A 26,634-nucleotide genomic window follows, 5' to 3' on the forward strand; every position below is an offset into this window, starting at 1 on the left:
TTCAGTTCTCGTTTTTAACCTTTGATGCGGGTGCAATCCCTGGGTAGGGCTCAAGTTACGAACATTTTTTGAAAGTGGAGGGATGCACACCATTTTAAACCAACAAATCATTGTTCTTCAATTTAATCCGCCTTTGTTTCATATTGCGTGCAAATCAGATTGTGAGGCATGCCCTGCTGCCACCATTTTAAGAAACATGTGAAACGAGGGACTTTTGTACAGCCCCTAAGCCAAATGCACAGCTATGTGCCGCTATTTTAGCGTGCACTTAAGATTCATTTTTTATCAGTCTTTCAATTAGTAAACCATTTTTATCCAATCTTTAAGTTCCTGTTTAGAAAGCATTTTAGTTCATTGTTAGTCTTCATTCCACCAATCGGGTTCAGGTGCCAATTTTCAAATTTCTGACATTCAAACTGAGCCAATCCAGGCTTCTTTGAAAGAATGCGACGAATACAAGAAGTCCTTCACAAGTAGATGTTTATTGTGCAGATAAAAAACCCAATGCATTTCGGGCCTCCATGTGCCCTTCTTCGGGGGTCACTGCAATTTAATCACAATACACAACACATTATTTAGTATCTAAAAAATGCCACCTTTCAACGTCATTCCCTCATTAATGTAAAACACTGTATTCTTTTCGTTATTCTCCAATGCTCTACGTACATGTGTCAACCATCGAGTGCTACAGTCATCTAGCGCCTAATGTTTAACATACTGATTGTGCTACCACGTATTCAACAGCATTACTTCTCTTATGCATCGTACCAGTTGTTAACCCTCCCATCCGGCGTGAGCGTGTTCCGTTCTATAAACCCTCTGTATTCAGAGTTATTCACTTTTAATCAAACATGCCGCGCTGCTTAATATTAAAGGCTAAACCATTCTGACTGCACTGTGCTCGCCGTAAGCGATATTCCTATTAACACAAGCCATGCCTTCCCTGTTAAGTTTTTTGTAAACCTCTAGACAAACGTATCATCCTTTTACCGTTACGCTTACCTATTGCAGCGATCTTACAGCGTCTGGCGTCCTCATCCTGATTATACAGATTTGTGTAACGGATCGTTTACCACCCACGTGTTATATAAAGACCTTCCTCCCTGGTATTCTGCCTCCTGATTCGCCTATAACCCAAGCGCTTCTTAATGCATCGTGACTGTAATCTCTAAGTGAACCACATCTCCCACTATGCATCATTCAAAAGGTTGACATCGCTCATAAGCATACTATATTCAACATTCATTATTATTTATCTGTTCTGATTTAAAACCATAATAAATAAATGTGTATCTTTTTCAATCATGCGAAGGACTCCGATGTTTGCTCCGATTGTGTGAATCATAAACACTCTTCTTTCAGTTCTCGTTTTTAACCTTTGATGCGGGTGCAATCCCTGGGTAGGGCTCAAGTTACGAACATTTTTTGAAAGTGGAGGGATGCACACCATTTTAAACCAACAAATCATTGTTCTTCAATTTAATCCGCCTTTGTTTCATATTGCGTGCAAATCAGATTGTGAGGCATGCCCTGCTGCCACCATTTTAAGAAACATGTGAAACGAGGGACTTTTGTACAGCCCCTAAGCCAAATGCACAGCTATGTGCCGCTATTTTAGCGTGCACTTAAGATTCATTTTTTATCAGTCTTTCAATTAGTAAACCATTTTTATCCAATCTTTAAGTTCCTGTTTAGAAAGCATTTTAGTTCATTGTTAGTCTTCATTCCACCAATCGGGTTCAGGTGCCAATTTTCAAATTTCTGACATTCAAACTGAGCCAATCCAGGCTTCTTTGCAAGAATGCGACGAATACAAGAAGTCCTTCACAAGTAGATGTTTATTGTGCAGATAAAAAACCCAATGCATTTCGGGCCTCCATGTGCCCTTCTTCGGGGGTCACTGCAATTTAATCACAATACACAACACATTATTTAGTATCTAAAAAATGCCACCTTTCAACGTCATTCCCTCATTAATGTAAAACACTGTATTCTTTTCGTTATTCTCCAATGCTCTACGTACATGTGTCAACCATCGAGTGCTACAGTCATCTAGCGCCTAATGTTTAACATACTGATTGTGCTACCACGTATTCAACAGCATTACTTCTCTTATGCATCGTACCAGTTGTTAACCCTCCCATCCGGCGTGAGCGTGTTCCGTTCTATAAACCCTCTGTATTCAGAGTTATTCACTTTTAATCAAACATGCCGCGCTGCTTAATATTAAAGGCTAAACCATTCTGACTGCACTGTGCTCGCCGTAAGCGATATTCCTATTAACACAAGCCATGCCTTCCCTGTTAAGTTTTTTGTAAACCTCTAGACAAACGTATCATCCTTTTACCGTTACGCTTACCTATTGCAGCGATCTTACAGCGTCTGGCGTCCTCATCCTGATTATACAGATTTGTGTAACGGATCGTTTACCACCCACGTGTTATATAAAGACCTTCCTCCCTGGTATTCTGCCTCCTGATTCGCCTATAACCCAAGCGCTTCTTAATGCATCGTGACTGTAATCTCTAAGTGAACCACATCTCCCACTATGCATCATTCAAAAGGTTGACATCGCTCATAAGCATACTATATTCAACATTCATTATTATTTATCTGTTCTGATTTAAAACCATAATAAATAAATGTGTATCTTTTTCAATCATGCGAAGGACTCCGATGTTTGCTCCGATTGTGTGAATCATAAACACTCTTCTTTCAGTTCTCGTTTTTAACCTTTGATGCGGGTGCAATCCCTGGGTAGGGCTCAAGTTACGAACATTTTTTGAAAGTGGAGGGATGCACACCATTTTAAACCAACAAATCATTGTTCTTCAATTTAATCCGCCTTTGTTTCATATTGCGTGCAAATCAGATTGTGAGGCATGCCCTGCTGCCACCATTTTAAGAAACATGTGAAACGAGGGACTTTTGTACAGCCCCTAAGCCAAATGCACAGCTATGTGCCGCTATTTTAGCGTGCACTTAAGATTCATTTTTTATCAGTCTTTTTATCAGGACTTTTGTACAGCCCCTAAGCCAAATCTACTTGTGAAGGACTTCTTGTATTCGTCGCATTCTTGCAAAGAAGCCTGGATTGGCTCAGTTTGAATGTCAGAAATTTGAAAATTGGCACCTGAACCCGATTGGTGGAATGAAGACTAACAATGAACTAAAATGCTTTCTAAACAGGAACTTAAAGATTGGATAAAAATGGTTTACTAATTGAAAGACTGATAAAAAATGAATCTTAAGTGCACGCTAAAATAGCGGCACATAGCTGTGCATTTGGCTTAGGGGCTCTACAAAAGTCCCTCGTTTCACATGTTTCTTAAAATGGTGGCAGCAGGGCATGCCTCACAATCTGATTTGCACGCAATATGAAACAAAGGCGGATTAAATTGAAGAACAATGAGTTGTTGGTTTAAAATGGTGTGCATCCCTCCACTTTCAAAAAATAGGTATAATTAACGCAGGCCTCCAATGCGTCAGTTTGTAAATATGGAGCAGTGTGAAGCACTGATTGCGCCGCTGCTGCCTAAAATAAATAACATGCTGCGGCGGTGCTAGCTCCTTATAAATATACCCCACTGTCTCTAGATGATCTTGTGAACGCTATCTGCTACTCCACGCTTGAAAGGAAACACATTAAAGGTTAAGAAATCACATCGACTTTTATTGTGCCAAGGTCCCGGCAGACCCAGTATTTCGAAAGCCTAGCACGACTTCCTGGGACAGTCTTAGCGGGTGCAGAAATCCTTTTTAAGTGAACATGGCTTAAATGATCACTGGTGGGTTAAGTTGAGATGCGGGGAAGATATGCTTCATTCTTTGGATTTCTTTACCTGAAGACATCTGTGAAGTGATCCTTCTAGCAACGAGCAAAATATTAAAACCTCAAATGTTCATTTTCTAGCATGCACTTTAACTACCATTCTCTGGTTCTGTTTCTCTGCCTACCTCGCACCATTCCTTACTCACTTTCCCCACTGTCTGTGTGTTCCTAGTCCCCTGACCTTAACACCTATTCCTATTTTTGAGGTTCAGCGAAGGGTTATGAGAGTGTCCAGAAATATGATAGCGCTCTACAGGTAGTGGTTAGAGAGTAATAAAGAAAAAAAGGGGTGGTTTTGGGTGGTTGGTGCTTCTTGATCAGAGATAACCCTGGTCCCTGAGAAAGGGAGGGGTAGACAGACTCACCCTCCTGTATAAATGTCAGCAAAGTCAAGCGCACACAATGTTGGTAAGTTCCTAGGTTAGGTTGTTGTATCATTAGATGAAAGGATAAGATCAAAATCCAACTATTTTTGTTCGTGTTTGTTTTATTTATCCGGTGAGTATTTGTTTCATAAGAAAACCAGCCGACACGTGTTTCGTCAACAACGGGGTAGACCCGTGACTCTTCAGGGCTGTTAAGTAAGTGAGAAGACTGTATCGTGGGACCGGTGATAGTTCCAACCCGGTCCTTATCGGGTATGAGTATCGGTAAGACGCTAGAGGAAAAAGTTATCCATGCGTCAAAATAACTGTACGATGGCCAGGTCCGCCGCCGGTTGTGCGGTGGGTCATCAAGGGCAAGCAAATCCGCCTGTCCAAGTTAGTTGGCTTGAAGCCGTTGTGGGAGGACGGAAAGTGATCCGCAGGTTCTCCGTGTAAGTGACTCTTGATACAACAACCTTAACCTAGGAACTTACCAACGTTTTGTGCACCTATTCCTATTTTGACCTGATACAGTGTGTTCATCCTGCTGCTCTACATCTTCCTGTTTTCACTCTTTATTCATCATCCAACTTTCATTCCTCCTGCCTCATCCCCACCCTCTTTCTCCTCCTTGCACTTGGGATGTCCTGTTTTTACTGTTTTTTTTATTTTAGATTGCAGTGGGTATTACCCTGTGTTATCAGGGTTTATACTTTTTGCAAACGTCAAAAATGTGCCAGGAGCAATGCTTTCCAGTGCTTTCAAAATACATTTTCAGATACAATTTTTATTGGAGCAGGGCCATCTATTACCGGAAGGAGTGTGCATAGGATTTTTCTTTTGGTTTTATGTGTTTTTAATAAGGTTCTTCCAGGGTCACAGCCAATCACAAAACATCGTTGTTGACGTAACGAGGTCGAGAGTAGGGAGGTTAACAATGTTCCTAAATTCTCTTTTTAAGAGGAGGGGTGAGGTAGGTGGGAAAGCAGAACACAAATGGGAGAACATGCTTAGATTTATAATATTTGATCATGTTTGTTATAATTAGACAATTGGAAGAGAGGAGGTGTTGAAGAGAAATATGCTGCTAAATGCTGCTTTTGGCGCACACCTGCAAAGGTGCTACTGACTAAAGGCTAAACCAGCATGATACATTACAGTAGCGTGACTGAGTCACTAGCCAGTTCACTACCCTACCCTCCAGAGACAAATGTCCTGGGACCATGAGAAAAACATAATGTACTAGTGGTTAAAATCTCACAGATAAAGTACTTGAAAGATAGATATGTCAATGCTGACATCCAGTGGTGGAAATCAGTAATTTACTGTTTAAACAGAGTAAGGAAGATTTCCCATCCAGAGGGTTTCCTTCTACCATTTTAAATCGGTTGCAACCGATAACTTGACACTCTACTTATGCCCTACATTTGTTACCCATGGTTCGGTCCGCAGTCTTTTCCTAGAGCCCTAATACCTCTCCAGTTCAAATTCATCCATTTCCCCCTTACTGTTTTGCCTTTTCACATTTACCTTTTGCTTTTCTCCATACTTTGCTAGTTTTTTTTACTTTGCATGTCCATGTCTCTTCACAAGATTATTGCAGAACTTGATTTAGATTTCTCTGGAAGGAGTTATCAGTCTCCATTGTTGCTTTACAGGTAATGTGCACTGACACTTGACATGGCTACTGTTGTGCTATATAAAATGTTAAATAAATAAATATAGCCTTTGAGTTGTCCTGAGCTTGGTTGGACTATTACACTTTAAGTACTTGAACAAAAGAATGGTGCCACTAAGCACAGGGACTACGTCACAATGAAATGCAAGTGCGTGTGTGTGATATTTGGGACCTTTTTAAGGTCACACAAAATGTTATGCTAGTGCACTTTAAATAACCTGTGCCTGGCCCACTAGTAATTCAAAATTTTCTTGGAACCAAAGAAGCTTCCTTTATGCGTGCTACTAGATGACTGGAAGAGTTGATTCCTTTACCTGGCATGAACCTGTCAGCAGAATATTGTTCTAGATCTTGGAGAGTGTGTTTTCTGGCCTGCGTACGGATATTTCAAGCTGCCTCTGCAGTAGAAATTCCACAATGGAAGGAATCTGCGTCTTAGAACTGTGGGCCAGATGTACAACTGTTTTTTGCGGTCGCAAATGGGAAATCAGCCCGTTTGTGCCCGAAAAACTGGTCTGCCCCGTGTACAAACCCTATTTTGGGAGTCGTAACCTATTACCGACTCGCTTTCCCTACTGTTGCAATCTCTGGAGTGGGAATAGTAATTTTCACTCCTACGCTATCCAACGCTTTCCCTACTGGTGTACTCTCTGGAGTGGGAATGGTAATTTTTACCCCTACGGTATCCAACGCTTTCCCTACTGTTGCACTCTCTGGAGTGGGAATAGTAATTTTTACCCCTACGCTATACAACGCTTTCCCTATTGTTGCACTCTCTGGATTGGGAATAGTAATTTTTACCCCTACGCTATCCAACCCTTTCCCTACTGTTGCACTCTCTGGAGTGGGAATAGTAATTTTTACCCCTACGCTATCCAACGCTTTCCCTACTGTTGCACTCTTTGGAGTGGGAATAGTAATTTTTACCTCTACGCTATCCAACGCTTTCCCTACTGTTGCACTCTCTGGATTGGGAATAGTCATTTTTACCCCTACGCTAGCCAACGCTTTCCTTACTGTTGCACTCTCTGGAGTGGGAATAGTAATTTTTACCCCTACGCTATCCGACGCTTTCCCTACTGTTGCACTCAGTGGAGTGGGAATAGTAATTTTTACCCCTACGCTATCCAACGTTTTCCCTACTGTTGCACTCACTGGAGTTGGAATAGTAATTTTTACCCCTACGCTATCCAAAGCTTCCTCTACTGTTGCACTCACTGGAGTGGGATAGTAATTTTACCCCTACGCTTTCCAACGTTTTTTTTACTGTTGCACTCACTGGAGTGGTAATAGTAAATGTTACCCTCCCGCTGTCGTACGGTAAACGTATTGTATATTTTGTATTAATATTATGTATATATATATATATATATATATATATATATATATATATATTAAAAAATAACATTGTATGTTTTTTTAATAACTTACATTTTTTTATAATTTTAAGGTTAAGTATTTTTAGGAATGTTTTAGGTAATTATATTTATTATTTCATTAATTTCAAATTACTTTTAAGACATTTTAAAAAATTTGATATTTTGACTAACTATATTTTTTTACAACAATATTTTTGATTCGATATTGTTGGACTTACCTGTTTGTAGATAGGAATTCGATATTTCTGCATTCTATATTTTTGTATTCGATATTCTGTCAGTGATCCCTCTGGAAGCAATAACAGAAAACACATACAGAGGCACCCTACTACTGATTGGGTGGCACAATGTGTTAAGCACAGGGTTTTAGTTTACATGTTATAAGACACACACTTAATTAAATAGGTCAGTTCTTTTGTTAAAGGATTACTAATGACCTTTCTTTAGCAATGCCTCGTTTAGAGACCCTCCCACCACCACTTTTTCATCTCACTTAAACTACTGCCCTCTGCCCACTCCAAAAAGTGCATCAACTTTCAGATTCCTCAGGCATTGTTTATGTCTAGCGGATCAACCTCCGAGTGTTGCTTTTCTTACCTACTCTGCACTTGTTTGTCTTTATCGCCGTCTTGTGGATGTTCTTCTAACTTCAGCTCAATATAGAACAAGCATTTGCAATGCAATAGGTCTCGCATTCAAGCAAGTTCAAGCTATTAGCATTATAAATGACAATGCCTTTTATTTATGTTTTGTGTTTTAAAACATAAATAAAAGGCATTGTAATTTACAATACTAAAAGCTTAAACTCTAGCAAATGTGAGACCTATTGTATTGCAATAAAGGGCCTTCTCGACTGCTTGTTAGATTGTAAATATCAGAGGAAGAGACCGGCCTGAGATGTCTTCAAAGCAGTGATAAATAGTGCAGTGAAGAAGATGTGTAAGTGTTGTAAATTACACAGGCACAAAGTGTGAAGTGAGAGTTACATATGATCCTAGCTATAAACACTAACAAAGCACTCCAACATCTTTCGCTTGTTGATTACACTGTGGCGACTTAGGAGGAAGAGCGGGTGGGGGCTATTTCCTGCATGTGCAGTGTGGCATTACATAGCTTCAGCCTAATAAAAAACACTCCAGGTGTAGCAGGGCCCTGGTTTCACCTCCTGGTGCAGGGCGGGCTGTGCTTTATGGCAGGCATGGAGGGAGGGGAGTTGGTCTCAGCTGTGAGCTCCAGCCTCGTACAGTGCCCCTGCTATTACTAATGAGCGAGAGGCACTCAGGTGGTGGTATTGGTATTAGTGGTTGTGGTATTGGCATTGGTGTGGTGGTATTGGTTCGTGGTGGTGGTATTGATGGTGGTGGTATTGATGGCGAGGTGGTATTGGTGGTGGTAGTATTGGTGGTGGTGATATTGGTGGTGGTGGTATTAGTTGTGGTATTGGTGGTGGTATTGATGGTGGGGGTGTTGGTGGTGATATAGGTAATGGTGGTATTGGTGGTGGTGGTATTGGTGGTGGTGGTGGTGGTATTGGTGGTTTTGGTGGAGGTGGTGGTATTGATGGTGGTGGTGGTAGTAATGGTGGTGGTATTGGTGGTAGGGGTGGTATTGGTTCATGGTGGTGGTATTGGTGGTATGGGTGGTGGTGGAAGTGGTGGTGGTGGTGGAAGTGGTGGTGGTGGTGTTAATAAAACAGGCTTTTGAAAACAACCCGACAGGTGGCTTCGTGCGAATGACATGTAACACAGATGTGCTGTTATCAGCTTCAGTCCATTAGCACACAATTATCTGATACCGGAAATTCACATGACTTAATTAGCTTATCATTTCTAAATGCAATTTACTTGTGAGGGTAGGGGGTGAAACAGGCACAAGATAATGCCGGGGTAAAGTAATTGAAAGAGGAAGCCCGTGTTATGGGGCGGCCGTGCTGCTTTAAAAAACGCAAGCGGTTTCAGCTGAAGCAGCGCATGTCTGGCCTGCAGTAAGAGAAACTCAATTAAGTAAATAGTGCTTACAGACTAAATAACAGGTCCCTTGTAACACCCAAAGTATAGGGGCCAGTAGCCATGGGAGGTTACAAATGAAGGCAAGGCCATACTAAGGAGGGACTAACAAGCCTATTAACCTCTTCACCACAGCAGACTTTCTACCGTGGTGCAGAAAAAACGGATGCCTGCGCGGTTCGGACAGCCCCCGGCTGTCCTCCACACACGCCCACTGTGACGCCGGACGGAGCCCTCGTCCCCCCCCCCCCCATAACTCCTGAGACACAAGCGGAGGTAACGCACCCTTTCCTGACTGGTGTGACGTCAAGCTGCACTGCCTTTCAACAAACATTACCTAGGTAGTAATTACAAGGTGTAAGCTCATGTTTCAGCTGTTTTAGTCTTAACACTTCGGTTTTCTTTTAACTGCTCTATACGCTACCTCACATTTGAGTATCAGTTACAGCAACCATGAACTGACGTGAAATAGTGTGAGTTCTCCTGCTTAGATATATATATACATATAATATACTAGCAGCCCGTCCCGACGTTGTCCGGGTATGAATTACTGCCGGCCAGTAGTAGATTGTTTTGTAGGATTTCGTTTTGATAGCATTTCTTATCTGTGACAGGCCTGTGAAACGCTCCGATTCACAGTGCACTGCTGATGCACTTAAGAGTGCGCGTTCAGTAGTGTGTGAACTCAAGTTTCCCTACTTTATTTTTCCTTGCAATATTTTATAGCGCGAACTCGACAACATGACATGAGCACAATTTACATTACAGAAGAACACATTCATTTGTGGGAGGCACGGGGAGACAAAGGGATTTGCCTGGAATCACAGGATGTTGAGCTGATGCCTAGATTCGAACGTAGCTCCCCAGCTCTAAAGTTCGCCATTCTAGAACTTGGGGCGGGAGGTGTGTCTAAAAGTGTATGTCGGTGCTGGCCATCAATGAGAGAGACCTGTGCATTTTTCAAATGGGTGGTGAAAAAATATGAGTATGTTGCTGGAGATGTGGGCCCGCCGTGCCACCAATATACTTACCGGGGGAGGGTAAACACCCATTATTCCGCAACATTCTTTCCGCATACCATCACTCCGCATACTTTCATTACGAAAGTACCATGACTCCGCAATGCCATTATAACGCATGGCATTACATTTCATATGCTTTTACCACGCATACATTTACAACGAAATTCGTTGTAAATGCATGAATGGTAAAAGCATGTTTTTTTTTATGTTTGGATAAGGTAAGTATGGGTATAGGGGTATATGTTATGGGGTACTAAGGTATATGTTTTGGGGTGTTTGGGTATTTTTTTTTTTTTTATGTTTGAAAGCTTTATTAGAGTAAAATCAGATATTACAATAAGGTGATATCAGCAACATTCAAGAAAAAGATAAAAGTTGGGATAATGAAACAGAAGTGTCCAATATCACAATGTAAATTTGGGTATTTTAAGGGTTCTAATATAGTTTTGGGTTATGGGGTACAGGGGTAGTTTTAGGGTTTAGGGATAGGTATGGGTTTTGGGGTACAGGGGTATTTTTAGGGTTCAGGCTAGGTTTGGGTTTTGGGGTAGAGGGGTATTTTTAGGGTGTAGGGATAGGTTTGGGTTTTGGGGTACAGGAGTATTTTAAGGGTTCAGGGCTAGGTTTGGGTTTTGGGGTACAGGGGTATTTTTAGGGTTCAGGGCTAGGTTTGGATTTTGTGGTACAGGAGTATTTTAGGGTTCAGGGGTAGGTTTGGGTTTTGGGGTACAGGGTTATTTTTCGGGTTCAGGGCTAGATTTTGGCTTTGGGGTACAGGGGTATTTTTAGGGTTCAGGGCTAGGTTTGGATTTTGGGGTACAGGAGTATTTTAGGGTTCAGGGGTAGGTTTGGGTTTTGGGGTACAGGGTTATTTTTAGGGTTCAGGGCTAGGTTTGGGGTACATGGGTATTTTTAGGGTTCATGGGTAGGTTTGGGTTTTGGGGTACAGGGGTATTTTAAGGGTTCAGAGCTAGGTTTGGGTTTTGGGGTACAGGGGTATTTTTAGGGTTTGGGTTTTTAGGTACAGGGATATTTATAGGGTTCAGGGCTAGGTTTGGGTTTGGGGTACAGGGATATTTTTAGGGTTTAGGGATAGGTTTGGGGTTTGGGGTACAGGGTATATTTATAGGGTTAAAATGGGTTAGTGTTTAAGGGTGTTGGGGTATTTTAAGGAGTAAGGGTGGGTTATGATTATGGGGTGCAGGGGTATTTAAAGGGAGCAGGGTGGGATTCGTTTTTAGGGTGTAAAGGGTGATAAAATAAATTAATAAATAAAAATAATGTAAATAATGCAATTTAAAAGAATAAATGTTTTAATTAAATTAAAAAATGTGTATATATATATATATCTATATATAAATACACATATATACATACATATATTTGATGTTTTAATAATAAACTTTTACAATGTATATGACTTTACCACACATGCATTCGTGTTATAATGGCATGCGTGATAAAGTCATATGTGTTGTAAAAGTTTTAGAAATGATGTCTTTGTGGAGTAATAGGCCCACGTTATAAAAATTGCGGAGTGATGGTATGCAGGATGCTGGTTTGCGGAATATCATCACATATTCCCGGGGGAGGGATAGTCTCTTTCTTGCTATTTCTGGGAAGGCGGGCCTTGTGTCCGGATGTGCGTGGCGCGAGGCCTGTGCGCAACAGAAGTGGAAAATCTCCAGTGTGCGCTTCAGGCGTCACCGGAAGTTAAGGCGAGATTACATTTCTTGCACAATGGCCCCTGTTTGCGCTCCTTCCGGCCCTTGGGAATAGCGCCATGTCTGACCTCCATACAGTAAAGCAGGTGCTTGTCACTGGGAGCACGGGGCAAGCACACCCGGAACTGGGATGTACAGAACCTGGGAAGAAAAAACAATGAAATATTGGGCACAACGCTCGTTTTTTTTTCCGTAATCCCGCGCCCCGCACATGCCCACGCCCCCAGCACACGCCCACAGCACACGATATGAGACATGGCATGAAGGGTGGAACGTACCACACGCCCCCAGTGTTTGTCACGCCCCCAGCACACACCCACAGCACAACGCAGACACGCCCACAAGGGACTACTTTACTGGCCCCGTTCTTTTACCTTTAAAAGGTATATGGTGGGCTTCTGCATAGCCTATGTCCTTCTGCTGCAACTGTCCTTTCCAACTCTGTATTGGGTGTTGTGATTGGTGCTGTGGTTCCTGAGATTACCCGCCTCAAATGTTTGGGCTCTCTCTTTATTATATTAGTATAGATGTGTGTGTGCATTGACTGCAAAACAATTTATCAACAAATGGCACGTGCCACAATAGGGTCGATTGAAACTGGGCTAGGTCGATGTGAATCAGAGGCTAGGCTACTCCCAAATCAATATATTATATGTAATCACTAACATATAACTCTTGCCTTCATGTTATTAAACCACAGAAAGACTGTATCAGTTTGTGGTAAACAATTAAAAAGTCGATTTTAATTCTATATACACGTTTTCAAGCATGAGTGTGAATGGAAGAACATTTCAATGAAAATGAAGTTTCACTGCATATTTTTGAGTTCATACAATTCAATAAAAATCTATCATCTGTTTGAGCATAAAGGATAAGTCAAGACCCTTCACCTATGCTAGAAACCGCATTCAAGATAATGCTAACTATTTTGGGGCAGATTTATAAGCCCCTTGTGCCACCCTTATGTCACTTTTCCCATGTTAAAAGTGATGCAAAAGTGGTACACAGTGCTTGTAAATAAGCTCATTTGAGAGAGTGTAGAACAAAGGAACCCTAAAGCTGATGCAAGTAGGAGTCTCCTGAGGCATTATTTATTTATTTGTTTATTTATTAATAAAGCGCGAAATTCATACGGATGGATATCACGGTGCTGAAGGAAAGACCTTTCGGTGGGAAATCCAGTGGGGAGGGGAGTTCTGTAGCTAATCAAGCTTTGGGGAATAAATGCGTTTCAGCTTTTTTCTAAATATAGGCGGCAATCAGTAAGTCAAAGTTCAGATGGAAGTTCGTTCCAGAGTTTTGCCGCCAGATGTGAGAAGGAACGACCCCCTACTCTGGACTTTTTAATGCGTTTAGTGGTTGCCCTGGCCTGGTGGCACGGTTGCAGATTCCAGTTGGGAAGATAGAACTTGACTCTGCCGTGGAGAATTTTAGGTCCGGTGTGATGCAGGACCTTATGTGCATGACACAGTAGTTTAAACATGGTCCTTTGTCTCATTGGGAGCCAGTGTAGAGTCTTCATGCATTCCGAGGCTGAGCTATAATTCTTCTCATTGCATACTGCTTTAGCAGCCGCATTCTGGCAGTCGAGAGAAAAGGTAGTCCGCTATGCCAACAGAAAGAGCATTTCCATAATCCAGCCTGCTAATAAGCAGTGCTTGGACCAGGGTCTTTCTGAACCCTAGCGGAATCCACTAGCGGAATCCACTGGAATGTTCTCTTTAGCATTTTTAGGATAGCAAAACCTTTCCCGCAGAGTGCATGAACATGATTCTGCATGGCGAGTGCATTATTCAAGAGAATTACCACTTTTTTGCCACCTGTTTGGGAGCCGAGGGTTTGCGCAGGGTACAGGGCCACCAAGTTATGTTCCAGACTTGATGAGCACCCCCAAACAATAAGATTTCAGACCTGTCTGCATTTAGTTTTAGATAGTGGCCAGACATCACTGCTGCTATTTCTGTAAGGCAGCTAGTAAGTCTGGTCCTAGTGTCATCTTGTCCGTCAAGAGTAACCATCAGTTGGTTATCATCGTTGTAGGAGCATATATTGATGCCCCATTTTCCACATATGTTTGCCAGAGAGGACACATAAATATTGAAAAGAGTGGGGCTCAATGATGCACCCTGTGGTACGCCGTGTTTGATGGGAGATGGAGTGGAAGATAAAGTACACACGCTGTATAGTTTGTGTTCAATTGGTCAGAAATTAATGGAGCCATTGTAGGGCTTTGGAATGTATGCCCTTGGTGGATAGTGTTTTCAGCAGGAGATTGTGTGAGACAGTGTTGAACGCTGCCGACAGATCTAATAAGATCAGGGCAGTGGTTTTGCCCTGATCTACCACACATCTGATGTTGTCCAGTACTGCTGAAATGGTTGTCGCAGTACTATTGTTAGTTCTGAAGCCCGTCTGGGAAATATCCAGAAGTTCAATTGCTTCAAGATAATGAGTCAGCTGCCTATTCACTAGTTTCTCCAACACTTTGGATAGGTAGGGTAGTTGGCATATGGGACGGTAGTTCACTGGGTTATGAGCATCGGTACCTGCTTTGTTTAGCAAATGAACTACCTTAGCATTCTTCCAGATCTCCGGAAATACTGCCGTGCATAATGACTGATTAAGGACTGTAACATTGGGGCAGATGATTGAGGAAATCGAGAGATCTAGTGGGCATCCTGATTTAACTTCCATCATGGTTTTTTCCACCTCTTGTTCGGTGAGTAGGACGAAACGGTTTAGGATTTAAAAAAATCCTGTTTTAAGTCGTCAGGTACCGGCTTTGCATGAAAGGAGGCATAAATCCCCTTAATCTTGTCCACAAAAAACCTACTGACCACCTCGCAGCCCTCACGCGATGGAGTCAGGGTTTGCGACATACCGGCTGGGTTGCAGTGCTCTTTGGCTATTTTATATAGTTCTTTGGATGAGCCGCCATTCATGGTCACACAATTAGAGAAATAGGTTTTTTTTGCATTCTTTTATTACAATGTTGTAACTTTTCATTTCAACCTTATACAACTGTCTGTCTATGTCTGTTTTAGACAGCCTCCATTTATGCTCAAGGATTTTACGTTTTCTTTTCAGTGTCTTGAGATCCGTAGAGTACCAATTTTCCGATTTGATTCTAGCCTGATGCTTATTTCCTATTTGGGGGGGCACAGAGATCAAGGGTATTCAGAATGTTATCATCAAGATATTTCTGCACTCATCCCTCCTGTTATTGGTTTTGAGTCATCACGGTCCGTGGAGTTAAAGTGCCGCTCAAATTTATCCAGAGTGACCTGCCTCCAAGCCCTCTTTTCTCCTGCTACCGGAATTTGGGGACAGAAAGACTTCTTCGGGAGACTAAGGGTGAAGGTGATCAGAGAGTGGTCTGTCCACAGTAAAGGTCTAATTTCTTTTATGTAAATAGACTCTATGTTGGAGAAAACAAGGCCCAAGGTGTGTCCAGCAATATGGGTGGGTTCACCCATCCATTGTTTTAGCTGCTTGATCTCCATATCACTGCTGAGGTGCTTAGTTGCACAGCAGTTTATGTCCTTGTAGTGAACATTAAAATCGCCTATTACTAGGTAACTCTTACATTTCAGACATGCGGGGAACAGCTGGGTAAGAAGCTCAGTGCTAAAGTCTGCCTTATAACCAGGAGGGTTGTAGATGATCGCACCTCCAAATAGGGTGTAAGAGCCCTTCTGTATTTCAAACGCTAAAATCTCATGTTTCCCTAGTAGAGTCACAGGCTCATGGAGGCAGGAATAGCAATGCGTTACTATATCAGAGAGGGACTGCCTCAGACTCACTGGTAATGAGGACAAGTGACATATCTGCTAACCTTCTCACAGACCCCAGAAGTTAACTGGAATAAGCACGAAGATCACCAAAGGCAGTCACAGGCACCACCATTTAATAATCAAGATGGTGCCAACAACTGTGTATGTAAAAGACTAGAGGTTCAAGGAGCTAAGGTGTGCTTGCATTCAAGTTAGAATTTGAGATCGGGGAAGTATCCTTCCAAGAAATGCATAGGCAAATAATATTTCACATTGGGAGTAGAGGGGTCAGGGGACTGGGAAAGCACAACAGTTGCTGGGTAACTCTTCCTTACTAAGATTTCTTGAGCCTGACGCAAATGCCCGAACGACGCCATGGATGTGCTTTATATACAATACAGTGCCCCATGGCGCAAGGATTTACGGATCTGTCAGAAATTCTACCACATGTTTTAGCGCAAAAGTAATGCTTTGCTGGAGTTAGTCGTGAGACAGACGCAACTCCAGTAATGCGTTAGAACAGAGACGAGAGTCCCATGTTAAAAGCCCTGCGTCAATCCTTAGGCCTGGTTTGAGAAGGCATAAGGATTTTGACACAGTCAAGTCGTAGAGTGACGCAGTGAAAAGTTGTAAATTTCATTGCATCAATTCTACGTAGCTTTAAACATGGGAACAAAAATCTTGCATACATTATTCCTGGCATAGGTATAATTAACGCAGGCCTCCAATGCGTCAGTTTGTAAATATGGAGCAGTGTGAAGCACTGATTGCGCCGCTGATGCCTAAAAAAAATAACATGCTAGCTCCTTGTAAATATGCCCCACTGACTCTAGATTATCTTGTGAACGCTATCTGCTACTCCACGCTTGAAAGGAAACACATTAAAGGTTAAGAAATCATATTGACTTTTATTGTGCCAAGATCCCGGCAGACCCAGTATTTCGAAAGCCTAGCACGACTTCCTGGGACACTTAAAAAGGATTTCTGCACCTGCTAAGACTGTCCCAGGAAGAGCATGACTTCCTGGGACACTTAAAAAAGGATTTCTGCACCTGCTAAGACTGTCCCATGAAGTCGTGCTAGGCTTTCGAAATACCGGAAGTAGTGTGCATAGGATTTTTCTTTTGGGTTTATGTTTTTTAATAAGCTTCATCCAGGGTCACAGACAATCACAAAACATCTTTGTTGACGTAAACGAGGTCAAGAGTAGGGAAGTTAACAATGTTCCTAAATTCTCTTTTTAAGAGGAGGGATGAGGTAGGTGGGAAAGCAGAACACAAATGGGAGAACATGCTTAGATTTATAATATTTGATCATGTTTGTTATAATTAGACAGTTGGAAGAGAGCAGGTGCAGAAGAGAAATATGCTGCTTAATGCTGCATTTGGCGCACACCTGCAAAGGTGCTACTGAATAAAGGCCTAAACCAGCATTATACATTACTAGCCAGTTCACTACCCTACCCTCCAGAGACAAATGTCCTGGGACCATGAGAAAGATGTGGCGTTCTAGTGGTCCGAGGGTCTCGGCTGAGCCCCGGAACCACTTGCACACATTGTTGCACCTTCAGGCCAGGCGTGGCCTGAAGGCTATAAATAAATGGTTGGAGGTCGCTCGTGACTTCCTGTCCAACTAGAGCTTCCCTGTGTCTGTGTCACGTCATTATTCCACCAAGGTATAGGCCTATGCATGTGGTTAGCCCCCGCCCTTATTTACGAGGGCACATCAGCAGTACCAAACCTACACTGGCGACGAAGGTGGGATAGCCCTGTCCCTACCTGAAGTGCCTGCTGCAGAATCGAGAGCGGAGCAGCGAGCCGAGCGCGGCTCCTCCCCCAGGACGACGACGACGACAAACTTGTCCCCGTCCAGGGCCACAGGCCACCAGGCGCTCCAAACCCGGTAAGCAGCGAGGGGCCAGAGCTGCATCAGGCACCGGGAGGAAAGAGCAAGCGAGCGCGAGGCCTAGGAGCGCTGCGGAGGCCGCCGCAGAGCCCCGCGCATGCGCACACGCGAGCCGGCACCGCGAAGAGCCGGGAGCACGCAGAGACCGCGTGTGAAGTCCCGCGCAGGCCCAGCAGACAGTGGAAACATCGGCAGAGCCGCCGATAAGCGAGAGAAGGTCGCGCACACCCGACAGGCCAAAGCAGCAGACAAAGGAAACTAGAAAAAAACAAGCACTGGCAAAGCCAAGCGCCGTCACGCAAGAAAAACACACAAGCAAGCAAACAAGCATTGGCGAAACTCGAAAACGAACCAAACAAAGGATACCCCAACACAGCGTGCAGCACCATACGCCACCAAACAAATGTCCAACGTACCAGACAACAATGCAGCGCCGCAGCAGGCCGCAGCACCAGGCAACAATGCTGTGCAACCACAGAACAACACAGCACAGCCTCCACCCCTGCAACATGCGCAACACGCTCAGGTACAAGCGCTGCCACCCTTCAGTGGACTAGCGGACCCCTCAACTGTCGCACCCAGGTGGGCTACATGGCTGGGGAGATTAAACAACTACTTCATAGCCACAAGGGAGAAGGACAACGAAGTGAAACGCTCCCTGCTAATTCATTTTGGGGGTGAGGAGATATACAAGGTGTTCAAGCACCTCCCGGACACAGGGGAATGAGATGACTACGACGCAGCAGTCCAAGCTCTGAACTCGCATTTCGATCCTCAACTAAACCCGCATTATGAAAGGTTCAAGTTTCGACAGTCTCGACAACGAGAAGGCGAGACCATGGATGCATTCCACGCTCGCCTACGGGAGCTCGTCAGCACGTGCACCGAGGACGATCAGAACAAGGAAGTCACCGCCCAACTGATTCAAGGATGCCGAAACAAGCCACTGAGGACGCTGATCCTCCGACAACCCAAAATCACGCTAGAAGAAATCCTACTACTGGCAAGATCTCACGAACTGTCCGATGTGCGATCATCGGCAATGGAGGCAGCACTCAACACCAGCACAAACCCTGGAGTGACAATCAAGACAGAAAGAGTCGACGCGATCAGAACGTCCTCGAAGGGCGGAAGAGGCCGATGGTCAGCCCGAACGCCGAGAAAAACAACGTGTGGATACTGTGGACGAGAAGCACATGACGCAGAAAGCTGTCCAGCACGTGGGAAGACCTGCTCAAACTGCGGGATCCCGAATCACTTCTCTAGTGTGTGCCGAGGAAGAGCCAGAGGACGAGGGCCGACCACCAAGAAGTCACTGGCTGGGGCAGTCAGACAACTAGAGATAGAAGAAAGACAATCGCCGCGAGACATGAGGCCACAATACCGACGGTACGACAGACTTGATGACTCATCCGAAGACGAAGATGACGAATGCTACTTCGTCTCATTCACGAGCGACCTAAAGAAGCGGCGAAGACCACAGCCCAAGTGCAACATCCTCATAGACGGCTCCCCAGCTGTTGGAGTAATTGACACTGGCGCAACAGTTAATGTCATGGGGATCCAGCATTACAAGAATCTACACCCAAAGCCCAGACTGACTCCATCGAAAGTCCGCATATTCACATATGGCGGGAAAGAGCCGCTTCCGCTGCGAGGCAAAATGGTGGTCCAAGTGAAGGCGGAAGAACACGAAGTTACCACGACATTCCATGTGGTGGACAGAGAAGCAGACCTCCTCGTCGGCAGCCACACGGCAGAAGACCTCCAGCTCATCGCGTTCGCCAACGCTGTGAAGAGCACTCAAGTTGACGAGTTACTACTGCAGTTCCCAAACCTATTCCAAGGCTTAGGCATGATCAAGAGGCCGCCAATAAAACTACACATCGATAAGACAGTACAACCCATCGCTCTCCGGCACAGGAGAATACCATTCCACCTCAGAGCAGCAGTAGAGGACGAGCTAGAAAAGCTGGAACAACAAGATGTGATTGAGAAAGTCACTGGCCCCACCCCATGGGTCTCACCGATGGTGATTGCTGAAAAGCCCCGCCAACCGGGGAAAATACGCATTTGCATAGACATGCGCATGCCCAATAAAGCCATCAAGCGTGAACGGCACCTCACACCGACAGTAGATGACATTTTAGCAGACCTCAACGGAGCCCAGTGGTTCTCTAAGCTCGACCTTCACGCCGGATATCACCAACTCCGGTTGGCAGAAGAGAGCAGATACATAACGACATTCTCCACGCACCTTGGGCTGCGAAGGTATAAACGTTTGAATTTTGGCATCTCGTCAGCTGCCGAAATCTTTCAAAACACGATCAAGGAGGTGCTATCCGGATTACAAGGCGTACTAAATGTCAGCGATGACATCCTCATCCACTCAAAAACCAGCGAGGAACACCACCAGAGGCTACGGGCAACACTGAAACGGCTTTCAGAACACGGCGTCACACTGCACCGGGAGAAATGCAAATTCTTCCAAAAGACTGTAGAATTCTTTGGGTACATCTTTGACAACCAAGGAGTGAAAGTAGATCCACGCAAGTCACACGCCATCAAACACGCACCAGCCCCATTGACAGCGTCAGAAGTGAGGAGCTTCCTCGGGATGGCGCAATACTGTGCACGTTTCATTCCCGGTCTCGCAACGATCGCTGAGCCACTCCGTGCCTTAACCAAGAAAGATGCACTGTGGAAATGGGGCTCCGAAGAGGAGCAAGCGTTTGCAAAAATCAAGACAGCACTGTTGGATACAACGACTCTTGCGTACTTTGATACAGCCAGAAAAACCGAGATCCTAGTCGATGCCAGCCCAGTAGGGCTTGGGGCCTTACTCACTCAAGAAGCAGAGCCAGGGGTATGGACACCATTAGCATTTGCCAGCAAGGCACTAACGGCCACCGAAGCTCGCTATTCACAAATCGAGAGGGAGGCGCTGGCAGTAAAGTGGGCCTGCAACCACTTCCATCTATATGTGGCCGGATGCCCTTTCAGACTAGTCACCGATCATCAGCCGCTGATACCTCTTTTCAGAGGAACCGCACCGCATCCACCTCCCAGAATCGAAAGGTGGGCAATTCAGGTACAACAGTACCACATGGACCTTGTCTACCGACCAGGAGAAAAAAAACCAGTGGATTTCCTATCCCGTCATCCAGCAGCAGAAGCCATGGAATCAAGAGAAGAAGAGACGCTGTTTGAAGAGGAAATCAACCTCTTAGCACAAGGTGCGTGCCCCCAAGCCATGTCAATACCCTCGATACTGGAACACTACCGCCAAGACAAAGTGCTACAGAAGGTGATAGATACCATCCAGTCTGGGACGTGGCAAGGATTTTTGAGAGACAACCATGACTGGCCAGAAATCGATCGCACTAGATTGGGACACATCTGGAAAATCCACAACGAGCTCAGCATGGCGGAAAATGGACTAGTCCTCAGAGGACGCCGCATACTAATACCCCTAAGTCTGCAAGAACATGCCACCACGCTGGCACACGCGGGACACCAAGGTATACGACGGATCAAGGGTCGAATGAGGGAAAAAGTGTGGTTCCCAGAAATGGAGGCCAGCATTGACAATTTAGTAAAGAACTGCCGAGCATGCCAGCTCACCAGCAACCATGAAACTCCTGCACCCATCATCACCGAGGAACATGCCCCAGCACCCTGGTCATGGGTCAGCATGGACTTTGGGAGTTTCCCCGATGGGCGTACAACAGTCGTGCTCATCGACTCTTTTTCCAAGTATCCGATTGTGGAGTTAGCAGACTCCACCAGCTTCAAGAACGTCCAGCCCATATTAGACAAAGTATTTGCCATGTTTGGACGCCCCCAGATACACAAAACGGACAATGGGCCCCCGTTTCAGGGAAGCGAGTTCCATGAATTCTTGAAGAACCTAGGAATCCAACATCATCGCATAACGCCGCAGTGGCCCCAGGCGAATGCTGAGGCCGAGAGATTTATGCGGACAATTAACAAAGTGCTGAGAATAGCCGGAATAGAGGAGAGTGACCCAGAAAAGGCGCTGCAACATTTCCTCGGCAAATACAGAAGCACACCACACAGCACAACACAAAGGACACCGTGGTCATTGATGTTTGCAGGAAACCGCCGAGACAGCCTCCCGATGGCTGAAGGATGGACAACAGAGCAATACAAACCTGAAGAAACCCAAAGGAGGAGGAGAGTGAACAATGACAGAGCAAACAAAAAGAGGAGAACACATAGTCGGACACTAGCACCGGGTGACACAGTGTTGTTAAGAACCCGATGGCCGGGAGGCAAGTTCAGAACACCATATGAACCTGACCCTTGGGTCGTCAAAACCACAAAAGGAACTGCAATCACCGTCCAGAGAAATGGAGAGGAAGTAACCCGCAACATATCCTGGTTCAAGCGGATCCCTGCAAAATCAACAGCAGATGAAGGAAGCCTCGAAAATTACATGGACATCATGCCCACTGATCAAAGTGAAGTTCATGAGCAAGCACAACATGAAAGAGAGAAGACCCCAGTAGTTGCTACACCACCAGCGCAATCCCCAACGCCGACAATAGTCCCAGCGAGAGGAAGGAACATGCACCATCTGAGGCCAAACCCCCGGCCCAGCCAGAAGCTGGCAGACTTTGAGTATGACTCATGAGCAACATTTGAACTCGAAGAAACAAGAACTAATTTGGGAAGGGATGTAGCGTTCTAGTGGTTCGAGGGTCTCGGCTGAGCCCCGGAACCACTTGCACACATTGTTGCACCTTCAGGCCAGGCGTGGCCTGAAGGCTATAAATAAATGGTTGGAGGTCGCTCGTGACTTCCTGTCCAACTAGAGCTTCCCTGTGTCTGTGTCACGTCATTATTCCACCAAGGTATAGGCCTATGCATGTGGTTAGCCCCCGCCCTTATTTACGAGGGCACATCAGCAGTACCAAACCTACAAAAAACATAATTTACTAGTGGTTAAAATCTCACAGATAAAGTACTTGAAAGATAGATATGTCAATGCTGACATCTAGTGGTAGAAATTAGTAATTTACTGTTTAGACAGAGTAAGGAAGATAGCCCTATTCGAAGGGTTTCTACCATTTTAAATCGGTTGCAGCCGATAACTTGACACTCTACTTATGCCCTACATTTGTTACCCATGGTCCCCTAATGCCTCTCCAGTTCAAATTCATCCATCTCCCCCTTACTGTTTTGCCTTTCCACATTTACCTTTTGCTTTTCTCCATACTTTTCTAGTTTTTTTATTTTACTTTGCATGTCCATGTCTCTTCACAAGATTATTGCAGAACTTGAACTACATTTCTCTGGAAGGAGTTATCTATCTCCATTGTTGCTTTACAGGTAAAGTGCACTGACACTTGACATGGCTATTGTTGTGCTATATAAAATGTGAAATAAATAAATATAGCCTTTGAGTTGTCCTGAGCGTGGATGGACTATTACACTTTAAGTACTTGGAAAAAAAGAATGGTGCCACTAAGCACAGGGACTACGTCACAGTGAAATGCAAGTGTGTGTGTGTGATATTTAGGACCTTTTTAAGGTCACAAAAAATGTTATGCTAGTGTACTTTAAATAACCTGTGCCTGGCCCACTTGTAATTCAAAATTGTCTTGGAACCAAAGAAGCTACCTTTATGCCTGCTACTAGATGACTGGAAGAGTTGATTCCTTTACCTGGCATGAACCTGTCAGCAGAATATTGTTCTAGATCTTAAGGAGTGTGTTTTCTGGCCTGCGTACGGATATTTCAAGCTGCCTCTGCAGTAGAAATTCCACAATGGAAGGAATCTGCGTCTTAGAACTGTGGGCCAGATGTACAACTGTTTTTTGCGGGCGCAAATGGGAAATCAGCCCGTTTGCGGCCGAAAATTGGTTCTGCCCCATGTACAAACCTTATTTTGCGAGTCGGTAACCTATTACCGACTCGCAAAATAGGGTTTGCGACTCACTATTTGCAAGGGGCGTGCCAAGTGAGTCCCTTCCTAATAGCGACTCGCACTTCAATGTATTATTTTTTTGCGACCGCAATTGCGGTTGCAAAACACTCACAGTTTACCACCTACTTCAAGTAGGTGGTAAGCCACTCTTAAACGGGAAGGGTTCCCCAAGGGACCCCTCCCCTTTGTGAATGGATGCAAAAATATTTTTTAAGAGCAGGCGGTGGTCCCTCGGACCACCGCCTACTCTTAAAAAATGAAACCGAAACGTTTAATTTTTTTTTCTTAAATGCATCATGATTCCCTTTAAGGAAAAAGGGCTGCATTAAAAAAAAACAGCGTTATTTAATTAACCCCTTCAGTGCTGATGACAAAGCCAGCTCGTCATGGGCTTTACCTGCCCTGTGCTTATGACGAGCTGGCTTTGTCACAAACAATGGGATCTCAAAGAGTTCAGCACCCAGCGGGAAACCCCTAGCTGCCAAGGTGTTAAAAAGCAGACATAGACATGGTGGTCTGCTGACCCCAGCAGGCCACCATCCCTGGGAGTGCTAGTCATTCCCAATGGGGTCACAAATTGCACCTGTCTCATGAATATTATTGAGGCATGCAACTTGCGACCCCATTAGAAATCGCAAACAGTGTCTGAAACACTGATGTAAATTTCATTTTGCGAGTCGCAAAACGGCACAATTTGCAACTCGCAAATTGTAAGGGTCGTACATCTGGCCCTATGTGTTAGAAAACTGCATTCCCCACCCAACCCCATTCCACCCCATTCCCTCCTAGTGGGGAACTACGGGCCGGACTGGCACTAGCAGCCACGGGGCATTTACCCGGTGGGCTGGAAGGGTGGGGTCTTTTGGGGGTTTTTTTCGTTTTGGGGGCCGGTTTTGTCATTGGGTGCTGGTTTTGCAGCAGTGCTGCAATATCACCCCCTTAAAAAAAGTAGCAGCACTGCTAAAGAGGCCGCAGCAGTGCTTCTCACATCCCACCCCCCTCCCCCCCCCCAAAAAAAAAAGGCTGGTCCAGCTGTATTGTCAGGGCTGGTTTGTGTTCCCATTCTGGCCCTGTAGGTACTGACTACAGACAACCCTGATCCCAGTAGCCTAGGTACTGAAAATCTATTGCTGAAGACCATAGAGTTTAGACTTCTGCAGGTAGCTATGAGCTAGTGGAAAGGCACCTGCATCTTTGAAATGCCCGGTTAGGTCCAAGGTGCCCTACTCTCTTGCAAAATTGTCCTACTGACCAGTGAAGTGTGAGAAAGGAAGTGCTATTCTGCATACCTGTGTGGTATTGCCCAAACCATTTTGCCAGAGGGCTGAGCACTGTGGAACTTACACTGGCAAATGTTGTTCCCCTACTTAACCATCCCAGGCCCAATTTTGATTTTGTACCTTTTTTCATCAGTACATTTTGGTTATACATTTGTAAACTCAGTTCACAACTTTTACGTTATTTATGTCTTTACTGTATTGTTTTTTTAATTGTTACACATAAAATCTCATGCATTTTCTTTCGGAATTTCATCGCCTCTTTGACGTATGGAGATCTGTGTACCACTGTACTTGACTGTGGGACAGAGCTGAACAGGCAGTTTCCCCCATTGGTGGCAAGCTGTTGAGATTGGATTTATGCTCATCTAACAGCAAACGTGCCGCTATTTGCTTAACCGAAACAATTTTTTCAAAACATATGAACTAAAACACCATGTTTTGGGTGTATTAATACTTCTTTTATTTGTTTTTTATTTTATTTATAAATTTCCTACTTTGGTATCTTAGTTTGCCAAATTCACATTTTTAAGACCTTATGTACACAAAGAAAAACATTCATATTTACATAGACAAAAACAGTTACAATATACAATTCAAAAAAAGTGAACCATTCAAGCCTCCATTCATTCGTCAGACGTACCACCACAAACAACAAAAATAGTGTACTTTTTAAATGAGTACTGGAATAAAATTCTTCACAGTTAAGCCATCTCCAATTAATATTCTCAAAGGAGATTTATTTTTACAATTCTTGGAACCCTTTTTATATTTTTGGCTTACTGAAAGGTCTACGCGTTTCAAACTCGTGTTATTTTTGAGTTATCATCAGGACCGTTGTCTATGAAAAAAGAAAGAAAGAAAACTTTCTTTTAGGTAAAGTATTATTATTATTGAGTGCTGCCTACTCCAAGATTTTGATGCCTCCTTATCTTACCTCTTGATTTTCAGACTGTGGACGACCTGCACAAAGCTCCCGACGTGTACAAGTTATCTATGGAAAAAATCATAGGATGACACGCCCTGCCACATTTCATCTATGCAACCATTTTCACAACTCACACGTACTCAACACTTACTTTGTTTATAGGTCCGTGTTGCATAAATGACGATCTTACCCTGCCTCTCTGCATGCTTCAACAGGGGCGAGGGGGGGAAAAAAGAGAGAAGGGGGGAGACTATAAGAACCGGTGTAATCGGACGTTGTTACTGGAAACTTTCGGCATTCGAAAGCGTCTTACCTGGCAGGAGAGCACAGGTGTCTGTATCTGGGGTTCTGTTGCCTCCGCCTGAAACCAATCATTTACAAAACGGGATGTTACAAATTCAGGGTACCCTCACAAAACGCTTGCAGTCTGTATATCAGGAACTTGGCCCATGGGTTTGCAAATACGTACCTTTAGTTAACGGGGCACGGAGCATACCGCTTGTCTCCTTCGGATCACCACGGTCGCGTTGACTTCCGGGTCCGCAAAGGATCAAGGGAATTGTAGTACAAAGGACTCTCCTTCAAAGTATGTTTTGCGATCTGTATCTGGGTTTCTGGTGCCTCCGCCTGGAACCAATCATTAGAAAGCTGTGGTGTTACAAATTTAGAATGCTCTCACAATATGTTTGTAGTCTTAATATCAGGGACTTAACCGATGACTTTGCAAATATGTACCTTCGATTGACGGTGCACGGGGCTTCCAACTTGTCTCCTTTGAATCGCTGCGATCGC

General features: G+C 44.3%; 1 long non-coding RNA gene across 1 annotated transcript; it reads right to left on the minus strand.

The window, feature by feature from the left end:
• Positions 1–463: 463 nt before the first annotated feature.
• On the minus strand, positions 464–26,634 carry LOC147665000 (uncharacterized). The gene is made up of 7 exons (XR_015305069.1): positions 26,578–26,634; positions 26,312–26,469; positions 26,156–26,203; positions 25,994–26,048; positions 25,852–25,908; positions 25,698–25,755; positions 464–1,900 (listed from the first exon to the last, which is right to left on the minus strand). It is a non-coding gene; the product is annotated as an uncharacterized LOC147665000 (long non-coding RNA).

The sequence above is a fragment of the Lissotriton vulgaris genome, unplaced genomic scaffold (genome assembly GCF_964263255.1).
Source record: "Lissotriton vulgaris unplaced genomic scaffold, aLisVul1.2 SCAFFOLD_772, whole genome shotgun sequence".
In the NCBI taxonomy this organism is placed as follows: Eukaryota; Metazoa; Chordata; class Amphibia; order Caudata; family Salamandridae; genus Lissotriton; species Lissotriton vulgaris.